This window comes from Triticum aestivum, chromosome 3B (genome assembly GCF_018294505.1).
Source record: "Triticum aestivum cultivar Chinese Spring chromosome 3B, IWGSC CS RefSeq v2.1, whole genome shotgun sequence".
Lineage (NCBI taxonomy): Eukaryota > Viridiplantae > Streptophyta > Magnoliopsida > Poales > Poaceae > Triticum > Triticum aestivum.
In genome coordinates this window covers 360,770,889-360,784,214 of record NC_057801.1, presented here as the reverse complement: position 1 = coordinate 360,784,214, position 13,326 = coordinate 360,770,889, and positions in this window count along the sequence as shown.

The following is a 13,326-nucleotide window of genomic DNA, read 5'->3' as shown; positions in this document are numbered from 1 at the left end:
CGTCTTGCTTGCAAAGCTGAACAGGAAATAAAATGATGTGTTGCCCACAAGGAGAACAAGCGCACGATGCACATTCCAACTATTGATACTGATGTTTCTTCAACTACTAGGCGTACTATGACAACCACATCCGTTGTTGCGAGGACTACGTCATCTCCACCATGTGACACATCACCATCGAGGGTGTCTGCATCATCTGAGTTGATCATAAGAGGTAATGACAAAGGTACGCATTTTCTACTTTCACATGAGAATGATGCATGCCTAGTTAACTTGAATACATCATGTATTGAGTTACCTATTGATTTAAGCACACCACCTATTTTAGATACTCGTGTTACTGTCATGAATGCGTCATGCGATCAAACAACTGAAATACCAACAATTTTAAGTGCACCCATTAAATTAATTGTTGATGCAAAAGAACCAATGTTTAATCATTTTGATATGACCTCTAATCTTGGTGATGATTCTGTGTCAAATAACTTATTTCATGTTTGCTTATTTAAGCATGTTGTAGCATGTAAATTTGATTCAAGTAAGATTTATTCACCAATGTTGGGATGGTTTAATGACGAACATTGTCTATCCTTTGATATGAATAAGAGCTTCACTTATATGTGCAAATTGAGTTGCAATATTTTCGTTCCTTCTAATACTTGTGATAATATTTTGGCTTTACATTTTATGAACTATGAAAGTTACTCATGTATACATGTGTGATATGTGCAAAAATTAAGGAAAGTAAAAATGGATGACATATACATATACAACATGTACACCTTGTCTCTTTTGTTAGCCACATTTCAGATTAAGCAACACCGAGGATGGCTTTGTTTTCAAGAAGGGGAGGATGATGAGGACATGACTACCTTGGATATGACCAAAAATATTGCATATGTATATTTGTGAGGTGATTTCTAATGCAAACTATGCAATAATTTATTTATGTCATCCAGGACAAAAATACTTCACAAACTTTTGTGCCATGTCTACTTGCAGGTGTATGGGACATTTTGTACATTCCACATATGAAGATAAGGGAGAAAGAGATGTTTACTTGCTGTTCAAAAAGTTCTCTCACGTCACTTTTGGCCCAAGAGAAGATAGATTCCAAGTCTCTCACATTCTGGACTCAGATTCGGACTGCACAAACATACCTGGCTCAAAACGTCCGGACACCGGACGACCGGAAACTCCGCACCCGAAGAGAAATTAGTGGAAGAACAAGGTGACCGGACGACCGGTGTCACCGTCACAAAACGAAACCAGCGGATGTCCGATCCTACCAGACGTCCGGACCTCTGCGAGCGACCGGACGACCGGTAGAGACCGGACGTTCGCTGCCTGTGTGCCCGCAGCCTCGGGCTGATGCCCTTGTACCCCTTCACTTCGACCCCCATTTGCACTATGACTATAAATAGACCTCTTCCACCTCCTAGCTAGGGTTAGCGTTGATTTAGCTCATTTGTGAGATAGAGCCTCGCTCATCCATCCGGATCTACTCCTTCGTGAGGGACCGACACCTCTTCGGAGAAGATCCACTTGGATTCAAGACCTCCTTCAGGAGAAGACCATCTTCAAGACCTCCTCACGTAGAAGAACCGGTTACCCTATGTATCGTCCCTTGTTGGATTTGGATCTTGTATCACCTTGTGCCTCGATGATCTAGCGTGTGTGTGACTTTATTCTTATTGGTTGAGTGTTCTCTCGTGTTTTTCCCTCGTTCCCCTCCTCGTGTTCTTTGTGTTCATCTTAGGGATCCGCTCCAAACGTGAAAGATCGGCCTCTAGGGTTCTACCCTACATCATCTAGCATCTCCCAAAGTTCCCCCATCTTTCATCCATGAAATTTGCTCAATTTTAACCCCAAAATCCCCAAATTCCGCCCAAAATCGCGTCCCGGAGCTCAAATCCCGCGTTGACCCCGACCCACCGGACGTCCGATCTTTACCAAACGACCAGAACCCCTATCCCAAGCTGAAACAATGGATTTCCAAGCCCGACCGGGCATTCGTCCATTACCGGACGTCCGACACCTGTCGTTTCAGACTTCGGCTGATTTTTGTTTTGCCCATAACTAATTCATCCGAAGTCCGATTTTGACGTTCTTTAGCTCGTTTTGAAGCTATTGACATCCCTCATCCCACCAAAATACTTCCAACATCATTTGACTCCATAAAAGTTTGGAATTTTGGCATCTTTGCCTAGGGCTTCCACCACATCATCCGCTACACCACCACCGACTTCTGCAACCTTACCCTTTTTGATCCATGTAGCATTAGTGGTTGCTTGAGTAGTGATTCGAGTCTCCTAAGGTGTTTCAGCTACTAAGGGACGGTTACTTCTTCATCAACCACCACCACCACTTCCGCATACCCATTGCCCACCATACACTTCCACCACCCCAACTTAACCCAATTGTAGTTTGAGCTTGTTTGAGTTTGTGGCTTGTGTCTCCTAAATTATTATGGCTACTTAGGGACGACAACTTCAACTTCGACTCGCATATCCCATCATTCCACTTCCGCATTGCCAAGTGCAAAACCACCGCTTTTTCGCTACCACTATTTGACTTTTTTCCTTGAGATTTTGAGTTGTGGTTTTTCTGTTTCCTAGGGTGTTTCAGCTAACAAGGAACGGGTGGACATCAACAACACCGCCTCTCATCATCGCCAAGGATGGTAACCTCAATGACACCATTGTATACTCCCCTTGCAATTGCATTGATAACCCCTAGCCCATTTTGAGTCACTTGCCTATCGAGACTAGCCATTGAGTATTGCTGGCAACGTTACTTGTGCAAATTAGTGATCTACACCTCCCATTGCATACATATCATATCATATTGGTATCATCATATCATCTCTTATGTCACAAGTTTGTTCCTGCATACATACAATTGCTATCTTGGTTTGTGCATTGTGCAAAAGTGGCCATACAGAAAAATGAAGAATAAGCTTTTAAGCAAAGAAAAAAAGTGAACAAAGAGCTTGTAAGCAATAGCCATAGCATCACAATATATCATATGGTATCCTGCCCGATCATCTCGGATCATCTTGTGCTAAAGCACCGGAACATACATACATAGCATACTTGGGATAGAAAGTTGATATATTTTGCATCTTATAGGTTGTGCACAAGTGTCGTATCCGCCTATTGAGCAATCGTGCTAGCGTCTCTCTTGAGTTGTGCAACACGAGCATTTTCCGTGGACTCCACATTTTGTACTCATTCCTTGGTTGCACGACCCCATTAATCTATCCATGTGTGTGTTCCCGTGCGCAATTCATTGCTATTGGTCTACTTGTTTCACTCACGAATTTTTGAATCTCTTTCAACATTATTGACTCTTGCTAACATTTTGCATCAAATTTTTGTGCCACTATCCTCACCGAGCTCCACCATAAGCTTTACTTGATAGGTGTGAGTGAACAAGTCCGGTACCAATTCCACTATTCTTTCATTCACATTGAGTGAAACGGGATACATCCTCAACTTTGGGAAAAAGTAACTTGGTATTGTTTATCTGATTTCCTACTCACCTCTACTCGAGTCTTGTGATGGATAGGCAAAGCACACCTCCTTCGGTCTACAACAACAATGACAAGTTCGATGCCACGAACAACTTGAGTGCCAAGATGGATGATAAAATGGAGGAGATCAAAGCCCTCATCAAGGCCTACAAGAGATCTTCCTCATCTTCAAGAAGACGTTGTAGCGCACGTGCTTCCGAGCTACCATCTCTGTCAAGGTCACATTGGCATCGACACCAACACTGGCAAGAATGTGAAGGTCAAGAGATCAACACCAACTACCGCTCAACGACTTCACCATCTCCCTTGGCATCTTTGCCAAGCCACTTTAAGGCATCTTCACCTACGGGCATACGACATCTTCGCCCACAAGCACCCCAAGACTACGTGATGTAGGGCGGAACCCTAGGGGTCAATCTTTCATGTTTGGAGAGGATCCCTACGAGGAACACGAAGAACGTGCGGAAGAACACGAGGGAAATCACGGGGGAAAACGAGAGAAACACTCAACCAACACGAATATGATCACACATGTGCTAGATCCAAGGAACACAAAGAGATTCGCGATCCAAATCCAACAAAGGACGATACAAGTGGCGGTAGCTCATCTCCGAGAGGAGGTCTTGAATCCACGAGGGATCTTCCCGTAAAGGGGTCTTGAATCCATGGTGGATCTTCTCCGAAGAGGCAGCGGTCTCTCACGAGGAGGAGATCCGTATGGATGAGCAAAGCTCTATCTCAAATGAGCTAATCCTTTGCTAACCCTAAAACATAGGTGGAGGGGGAGTATATATAGTCTAAGGGGCGAAGGGGTACAAGGGCTTTCGGCCCGAATACACTGCACGCAGGCAGGAGGGGCCGGATGTCCGGGCGACGGGCCGGATGTCCAGGCTTTCCCGAGATACCAGATGTCCGGGCATTGGGGCCGGATGTCCGGGCTGGCGAGATCCAGCTTCTAGACGTTCTGTGATGGGGCACCGGATGTCCGGGCTGGCGAGATCCAGCTTCTGGACGTTCTGTGATGGGGCACCGGATGTCCGGGATGTGGCCGGATGTCCGGGCTTGCGGGAGGGGCCGGATGTCCGGGGCCTGGCCGGATGTCCGGGGCCTGGCCGGATGTCCGGGGCCTGGCCGGATGTCCGGGCTGACTTGGCCGATGCTGATGCTCTCTAGATAGAAGGGAGCCGGATTTCTGGGCGTTGGGCCGGATGTCCGGGTCTGGCCGGATGTCTGGGACATGGCCGGATGTCCAGCTGTTGTAGCGGCAGACTCTTCTTCCTTCTCCTTCCTTCGCTCCCGCGCACACTTGGCCTTGGTCCTTGGGCTCTCCATGGTCTCCTCGGGTGTACCTGAGTATGCACAAGGTCCGCGCTTGAAGTAGCAACCATGTCTCACACGAATGGAAAGGGGATGCATTTAGGAACGGGTTCACCTTGTGTCCAATGGCGCATAGTCGAGGTCTCATCTTATGTATCCTTGGGGCTTGGAGAGTAGTTGGAGTGTACATGGGGATGAACGTGGGATGCTCCGCATCATCTCCCCCCTCCCCCTTGGGAAAGATCCGACCTCGGATCGTGATCCTCATCACCATGGAAGCGGTTATCGTGGGCAGACTTGTAGGTGGACGAAGTTGAAGACATGGCGCAATCCAAGTAGTCCAAGGTGTCACCGGAGTGATAGACATGCAAAAAGAGCAAACACAAGCGACACTCGGAAATACAATGGTTAGCTTACACTAAGTGTCCATCATGTAAGAATGAGTTCGTGCGGCAAGATAGTGTGTGGCAAGACACGTGATGCTTATCAAGATGATCTAGAATGATATGCAAAGCATTTGTGGGGTAATTAGCATGGTGCACAAAGCGAAAATATCTACCATTGTGCAAAATGATGTCATAATGGGATGGTTTATCAAGAGCATGAACATGGTAATTGGTGCTCAATGTGTGTAAGCTATCATGCAATTGATGGTGGACAATATGATCATGATGTATGAATATGCCATCAAGGAAGATCACAACAAATTTGCTAAGGAAGTGCACAAGCTCATATATCATGGATGTCATGGAAATAGATGCAACAAGGCAAGCATAATGTGAGTCAATCCATGCATACGGTGCAAACTTGTGGTGAGTATGAAATGTCCATCGAGCATGACATGTGGGAGCACAATCAACAAATATGGAGGTGTGAGTGCAATGTGCCAAAGGAGTGTTGATGTACCAATGCTCGATGTCGAGGCATGAGTGGAAGTCCGAAGGTGCACCCAATAAGTCCGAGCGCTCCTCAATGTAAGGGTCCATAGAGCCAATCTCTAATGTCGCTGCTCCATCCGCGAGATATATCATGTAGACAATAAGAAGGAAACAACAATGAAAGAGTGACCCATCCAATATGCGTATTTGAGGATGGCTCAAAGAGAAGGAGTTCACCTTTATGAGAATGTCGAAAATGTTGGTGTCGCACATCGTGTATGCCTTCACATGACCAAGTTGTCTCATCATGGTACCGCCTTGTGAATCCTTCAAAACGAAAGAACATGGCAAACACTCGGAAAAACAAATGAGGTTAGTGCAAATGCAACACCTATCATTCGTGAGGTAAGATACCCAACAAGTGTATGCATCATGCGCATCATAAGAAAGGACAAGGGAGTATTGCATAGTTTGGAGGCATATGATGCGAGAACAACCAAATGCAATAGGCTCTATCAAACAAGCATGCATCACAAGTAAGGTGTCAAAGTCTCCTAGATCAATAGGCATAGTATGGTTGCACTCAATACAAGTGGATATGAAAGAGGCAACTAATGGACACAAGAGAAATGATCAAGATATATAATGTGAGAGGCATGAGCATATATGTCATCAACCCAAGAAAGCGAGTAATAGTGGAACATGGGTGATGTAACATAGCAAGCAATCATCGCGATCAAGTCAAGCAAGCTAGTAGTGCGAAGATGCAACATACTAGAGGGAATAATGGCAAGCATGTCATGTGTGCAAATAGTGGGCATGAATAATGCACATGACATATCACAAGCATGAAAGCAATGTATGAGTAGAATGGCATGAATGTATTGGCGAGAGGCCATATGTAAATAGCAATGGGGCATGATGACTCTCCCAACACAACAAGCATCAATAGCATGGGGCACATGATAAACATGGCAATAGCAACAAGGATCTCCACCAAGCATGCAAATACATATAGGAGTATCATAATGGTGAAGCATGGGTAGATGCAAGCAAGGGTCACAATTGCATGGCAAAATCATGTAGAGAGGCATAACATGCAAAGTGAACACGATAGTATGGGCATAAAGGGACAAGTGATATATAGCCCATAGCCGTGTGAGAGCCAAGTAGAAGTGATGCGCGTAGTCCTTGTGCGAATGGAATGGTGGTAAGGATAGTCCACGGGATCCCAAGTCATCGTTGCTCTCAAGAGCTCGTTTCGTCAACTCTTGGGATTGAGAGGTTGACGAGTATACATGAGTACCTACACAAAACAAAGGCAAAGGAAAATTTGTGTGTGTGTGGTATATGTACACATCATCCATCATGATGCGCACATGCATGTGTTGGTTAGCACTAAGTAGCCAATGCTCAAATAAATGAGATGCATGATATAGAAACATGCCATCCATCATGAGAGGTTTGTTATTATGTATAGCATAATGGAGACTCAAATTGTGTAATGCACCACGAGTAATATCTAGAGCATTGTTATTCATGTAATGCATATGGTGCACACTATCATGGGAGTCATGCAAAGTATGAAATGCATCAAGATCTCCTAATATGTATGAGGAAACTATGGGGGTCTCCTCATGAGCATTAATGGAAACATCACATGGAGAATATTGACAACATCCAAAACAATGCATATTCGAAACAATGTGATCACGGCATGTCCTAGTAGAGGAATTGCGCAAAACATGTAAAGGAAGCATGGCAATATCATCACAAGAGAAGCAAAAGCCAATGACCATCATCTCGTCATCTATGCCATAAGTGCAAATGGGATTGATTTTAATAGGGCGTGCATAGTTACTATGTTGAGATTGAAATGATGCAATATGGGAGATCTCACTCATAGCATATGACAAGTTCAATGGGTTGTCAAACATGATGTGACCAAAAGAATTTTCGCATGATATCCTATGAAGCATAGCATCACAACTAGTCAACTCAACATGCTTATCATCATATTCATCATAAATAGGTAAGTCAAGGCATGAAGAAGTCTCACTAGCATGAAGCATGGCAATAGGTGTGTTAACATCATGGGAGCAATCGACGTCAAGATAGTCCACTAGTGGGACAAGAGAAGCACCATCACCTATGTTACCTTTAGAGCATTGCTCATGTGTTGTAGGTGAGGTGTCGCAGATACACTCGTTGTCATCTTCGTCTTGATGGAACCATGTGGGGGGTGCATCATCGCCACCATGGCCATCGTCGTCTCCATTGGAGGGATGGACTCGTCGAGGGTAGGCATGTCGTCATGTAGGAGACCTAGCACCAAAGAAGAAAAGACACTAGGAGTAGAGGTTAAGTCGTTAGAAATTATAGTGGCCTCACATGTCGTGTCAACTACCTCACTCGCTAAGTGTTGTGGCTCATTCACTCCCTCAAGGATGCTCTCACTCATATGGTTAGTGGAGTCACTCAAATGGCGCTCAACCTCACATAGGATATGTGGCATGCTCTCATGTGTGGTGCTAGTGGTGGTCACAGTCATACTCTCATAGGAAATGCTCTTAGTGTCACGTATGGTGGAGTCACTCATGTTACTCATGGGATGGTGGCTCTCCTCACATGGCACTTGGGGCATATCGACATATGTGGGTGTCGGAGAGGTGTAGGTGCAAATGTCTCCATGCGCGGTCGTGTAGCTTGACTCAGAGTATGAGTCCAATATGGGAGCCGTCTTCATGTTGTTGAAGAGGTTCACGCTCGTCGCCGTAGTCGAAGGGGATGGCCCTTGCTCGATATTCTTCTCGCCTTCTTGTTGTTGGAGCACCTCATAGCTCGTCTCCATGACCGAAGGGAGTTTCCCATGCTCGGCCATCTTCCTTGGGGGGCTTCCGAATATGGAAGTGTCGCCCTCGCTCGTAGGTGGTCGCCTTGGACTTGATGAAGTCGTTGTAGGCGTACTCGTGGGAAGTAGGCGAAGATGTCGTACGCCCAAAGGCGAAGATGCCTTGGTAGCACTTGGCGAAGATGCCGAAGTGGTTATTGTAGCCATAGCTCCGTCTTGGTGGTTCTCGTCTCGCGGTCTTCTCTTGTGCTCATAAAGCATCGACTTGGCGTGAAGTAGGGCTTCTTGGGACTTGTGCATTTGCGCTTGTGGAGCATCTTCATGATGATGATGTCGTTGCCGTGCTTGAGCTCGTAGTAGATGTCGTTCGTCATCGTCGTGCACATGTTGCTTGGAGGTGACTTTCCCTTCATGACAATGTTGATCACGAACGTGATGGTGGTCACCATGGAGATGTGGACGAGGACGATTTGCACTTGCATCATTTTCATGCTCCGAAGACTTGTGGCTTGAATGTCGCCGCCTTGAGGATGACGAAGGGGAATAAGACTTGATCAAGGCTCTAATCTCCTCCATCCTTGCATCTTGCTCCTCTTTATGTGTGGAAAGCTTCTTGTTGATGTAGTCCCTTTTCCTTGCTTCGGAGTGAAAAATGTCGATGGAGATGTTCTCGATGCGCTCTCGCAATCTTGATTGTGCGCCTTGCATTTGTCGTTGTAGATCGAAGATGGACGCTTTGGAGATGTAGTTGTTCACGCCGTCGTTGTTGTTGTAGACCGGAGAGGAAATGCCTTGCCTATCCATCACAAGACTCAAGCAAATATGAGTGGGAGAAAGAGAAGAACTATACCAAATGTACCTTGACCGGTGTTGGAGATGGATCAATGATCACTCAAATGTGTAACAAGGAAATAGCACAATTGGTACCAATTCTTTTCGGTTCTCACACCTACACAAGTAAGGCTTATGGTAGAGCTCGGTGAGGATAGTGGCACAAAAATAAAATTTGATGCAAAATGTTAGCAAGAGTCAATAATGTTGAAAGAGATTCACAAATTCGCAAGTGAAACAAGTAGACCAATAGCAATGAAAGGTACACTGAAACACACACACGGATAGATAAATGGGGTCGTGCAACCAAGGAATGAGCACAAAATGTGGAATCCACGGAAAACGCTTGTGTTGCACAACTCAAGAGAGACGCTAGCACGATTGCTCTATTGGCGGATACGACACTTGTGCACAACCTATAAGATGCAAAATATATGGACTTTTATCCCAAGTATGCTATGTATGTATGGTTCCCGGTGTTTCTCTCAAGATGATCCAAGGTGGTCGGATATGACAATCTTATATGCAATGTGGTATGATGCTATGGCACTTGCTTACAAGTTTCTTTGCTCTCTCTTTTTCTTTGCTTAAAAGCTTTATTTCTTTATTTCTTTTTTTGTATGGCCACTTTGCACAATGCACAAACCAGGATAGTAATTGTGTATATGCGGGAACAAACTTGTGACACAAGATATGATAGCAATATATGCACCACGATGATATGGTATGTATGCTATGGGAAGTATGATCACTAATGTGCACAAGTAACGTTGCTGGCAATACTCAAATGGCTAGTCTCGATAGGCAAGTAACGCAAAATGGGCTAGGGTTAACAATGCAATGGCACGTGGAATATACAATGGAGGGATACCACGATACCAAGATGATATGGAGGTTACCGTCCGGCGATGATGAGTAGCGGTGTTCTTGATGTAGAAACCAAGATGATGGAGACTCGTCCCTAAGTAGCCAAAACACCTTAGGAAACGGAAAAAACCGCGAACTCAAAATCTCACACGTCAAATGTCAAAATGGTGGTAGCGGAGAGCGGTGGTGGTTTGCACTTGGCAATGCGGAAGTGGGATGATGGTCTGTACATGTGTCAAAGTTGAAGTTGCCGTCCCTAAGTAGCCGAAACACCTTAGGAGACACAAGCCACAACTCAAACAAAATTGGGTTAAGTTGGGGTGGAAATGTATGGTGGGCACGTCTATGCGGAACTGGTGGTGGTGGTTGATGAAGAAGCAATTGTCCCTAAGTAGCCAAAACCCCTTAGGAGACTCTAATCACTACTCAAGCAACCACTAATGCTATGGTGAACAAAATGGGTTAGGTTGCGGAAGTCGGTGATGGTAATGCAGATGATATGGTGGAGGGCCTAGGCAAACTTGCCAATTTTTCAAAACTTTGATGGAGTCAACTAGTGTTGCAACCTATCTAGATGTATGGGGGATGCCAATAGCTACTCAACGAGCTAAAGAATGCGAAAATCAGACTCCGGATGTGAAAGTTATAGGCAAAACAGTGAAACACGGGAGGCTGAAATGACAGCGGGCGGACATCCGGGGGTTTGGCCGGATGTCCGGGACCTGATGTCCAGAACCTTGCGCGAAAATGCGCTCCAGGAGCCGGATGTCTGGGCTAATGGCTGGATTTCCGGGATGGAAGGATGGCCAGGTGTCGGGCCGGATGTCCGGGCTCCAGATCCGAGGATGAACTCGAGGAACTCGATTTTGGGGCGGAAATTGATGATTTCGGGGGCAAATTTTGATGGATTTCGTGGATGGAAAGTGGGGAAACTTGGGGAGATGCTAGATCCACTTGAAACCAGGCAAATCCATGGATCAAAATCAACAAAACATCATCAAACCAACAAATCACAAAAAAATTGGGGGCTATTTTTGGTGGGGATTTTTGGATTTAGGACGAAATCAACAAAATCAAACTAGAAAAAGAGGGGTAGGGGCTCCAAAAACGTGATCAACGTGGCTCATGATACCAAGATGATGTAGGGCGGAACCCTAGGGGTCGATGTTTCACGTTTGGAGAGGATCCCTACGAGGAACACGAAGAATGCGCGGAAGAACACGAGGGAAATCACGGCGGAAAACGAGAGAAACACTCAACCAACACGAATATGATCACACATGTGCTAGATCCAAGGAACACAAAGAGATTCACGGTCCAAATCTAACAAAGGACGATACAAGTGGCGGTAGCTCATCTCCGGGAGGAGGTCTTGAATCCACGAGGGATCTTCCCGTAAAGGGGTCTTGAATCCATGGTGGATCTTCTCCGAAGACGCCGCGGTCTCTCACGAGGAGGAAATCCGTATGGATGAGCAAAGCTCTATCTCAAATGAGCTAATCCTTTGCTAACCCTAAAATGTAGGTGGAGGGGGAGTATATATAGTCTAAAGGGCAAAGGGGTACAAGGGATTTCGGCCCGGATACACTGCACGCAGGCAGAAGGGGCCGGATGTCCGGGCGCCGGGCCGGATGTCCGGGCTTTCCCGAGACGCCAGATGTCCGGGCATTGGGGCCGGATGTTCGGGCTGGCGAGATCCAGCTTCTGGACGTTCTGTGATGGGGTGCCGGATGTCCGGGCTGTGGCCGGATGTCCGGGCTTGCGGGAGGGGCCGGATGTCCGGGGCCTGGCCGGATGTCCGGGCTGACTTGGCCGATGCTGATGCTCTCTAGATAGAAGGGAGCTGGATTTCCGGGTATTGGGCTGGATGTCCGGGCCTGGCTGCATGTCCGGGCCTGGCCGGATGTCCGAGACATGGTCGGATGTCCGGCTGCTATAGCGGCAGACTCTTCTTCCTTCTCCTTCCTTCGCTCCCACGCACACTTGGCCTTGGTCCTTGGGCTCTCCATGATCTCCTCGGGTGTACCTGAGTATGCACAAGGTCCGCGCTTGAAGTAGCAACCATGTCTCACACGAATGGAAAGGGGACACATTTAGGAACGGGTTCACCTTGTGTCCAATGGCGCATAGTCGAGGTCTCATCTTATGTATCCTTGGGGCTTGGAGAGTAGTTGGAGTGTACATGGGGATGAACGTGGGATGCTCCGCATCACTACGCTCAAGAGAAGCTCCCCAAGCTCAAGTCCGCGACTTCCACGAGCTACTACGACCTCGACATCGACCACGCGATTCCTTTCTATGGGACTCAAGAACCCGAGGAGTATCTCGAGTGGGAGCGCTTGATGGACGACTACCTCAAGCTACATCAAGTCCATCCCGAAGATCAAGTGAAGTGCGCCACAAGAAACTTCCACGACTATGCTTCGACATGGTGGCTTCACACACCTTCGGAGAGCTACGACATGAGTTGGCCCAAGACGAAGAGAGCTATGTGGCGAGAGTTAGTGCCTCCAACCTACACAGAACAACTTCGACGCCAATTGGAGAACACCATCCAAGGATCCAAGTCAATCGACGCGTACTTCAAGGAGATGAAGATTGCCTTGCGACAAGCCGGCGTGGAAAACCCCATTTCGATGAAGTTCCACTTCATGATGGGATTGCACAACATCTCCAAGACAATCTTCCTCGAGAACTACAAGTCCCTCAACGACAACGACATTGGTGCTCTCAAGGCGGAACAAGAACTCATGAAGGCCAAGGCTTCTCCACCCCAAGCTCACTTCGCGACGACCAAGCTCCATGAGAACGAGCATGAGGATAGTACCACCAAGATGTCCAAGCCCGACGAGCTCCAAGATGATGCTCCCAAGTTCGACTTCACTTCCATCCCTCTTTGTGGCATTGATGATGTCGAGTCTACCACGACTCTTTTTCAAGACAGTGCAGCGATGAGTACGACTACGGAGATCCTCCAGGATCAAGCTTTGGAGGCAAGCGACAAGGTGGTGAGCAAGGATGATGCTTCCATCTTTGGAGGTGAGAGT